Below are 1,234 nucleotides of genomic sequence, written 5' to 3'. Positions count from 1 at the left end.
AGAGAGAAGTTAGAGAAGCAAGGCAAGGTCAAAAGATTTTAATAGACGATCAATAGCAAAAGGATATTACTGTGGAGATAGAAAATAATCAAAATAATCAGCAACCTCTTGCACATCCTGCTCCTCGGACTGTGTATGACTATGCTAAACCCACTCTTATTGGGATTGAATTGAGTATTTCCAGACTGACTATTGCTGTAAACAATTTTGAGATTAAGCCGAACACAATTTAGATGGTGCAACAATATGTTCAGTTTGATGAGTTACAAGATGAAGGTTTGAATGCTCATGTAGCTAATTTTCTAGAGATCTGTGACACTTTCAATATTAATGGTGTTACTGATGATGCCATACGCTTACGGTTGTTCCCATTTTCTTTGAGGAGCAAGGAAAAACTGTGGTTGAACTCACTTTTATGGGGTTCTATCGTGACTTGGGCTCAGATGACTGACAAGTTTTTGTTGAAAATTTTCCCACTGGCCAAAACAACTAAGTTGAGAAATGACATCTCTTCTTTTGTTCAAATTGATATTGAGACACTTTACGATACATAGGAGATATTTAAAGATTTATTGAGAAGGAGTCCTCATCATGGACTACCTTTGTGGCTCCAAGTTCAAACTTTTTACAATGGTTTGAACCCATCAACTAGATAGATGATTGATGTAGCAACTGGTGGAACATTGAATAACAAAACACCTGAGGCAGCTCAAGAGTTTATTGAGGAGATGACACTGAACATTGAATAACAAAAAACCTACCAAGGCAGCTGGGGTTTTTCATATTGATGCAATTTCTATGTTGGCAAGTCAGGTTGAAGCTCTTGGTAAGAAAATTGATGGTTTGAATTTTTCTAAATAGTTGAATACGGTAATGTCATGCCATGCAACTGGAGCAGGGATGATCAATCCAGAAGGTCTTCCCTTCAAGTTTAACATGGAGCATGATCAATTCAATTATATGGGTAATAATTCTAGACCTCATAATAACCCCCATGGTAATAATTATAATCCAAGATGGAGGAATCACCAAAATTTCTCTTGGGGTGTTCAAGGTAATCAAAGGTCACAACCCCCTTTAGGTTTTTAGCAACCTTATCAGCAAGAAAAGAAACCAAACCTTGAGGAGATGTTAGCTAAATTTATTTTGGTGTCCGAAACTAGATTTCAGAACATCGAGACAACTCTAAAAAATTAGCAAGTATCAATTTAAGGGCTTGAAAATCAAATTGGAC

General features: G+C 36.6%; 1 non-coding gene across 1 annotated transcript; it reads right to left on the bottom strand.

Annotated features, from left to right (window-relative positions):
- Window positions 1–491: 491 nt before the first annotated feature.
- LOC121219672 (small nucleolar RNA R71) lies at window positions 492–598 on the bottom strand. The gene has a single exon (XR_005916562.1). It is a non-coding gene; the product is annotated as a small nucleolar RNA R71 (small nucleolar RNA).
- Between the last annotated feature and the right edge of the window lie 636 nt (window positions 599–1,234).

Source organism: Gossypium hirsutum, chromosome D07, assembly GCF_007990345.1.
Source record: "Gossypium hirsutum isolate 1008001.06 chromosome D07, Gossypium_hirsutum_v2.1, whole genome shotgun sequence".
NCBI lineage: Eukaryota > Viridiplantae > Streptophyta > Magnoliopsida > Malvales > Malvaceae > Gossypium > Gossypium hirsutum.
Note: the sequence above shows the minus strand (reverse complement) of the source record. Positions and strands in the feature narration are given on the sequence as shown.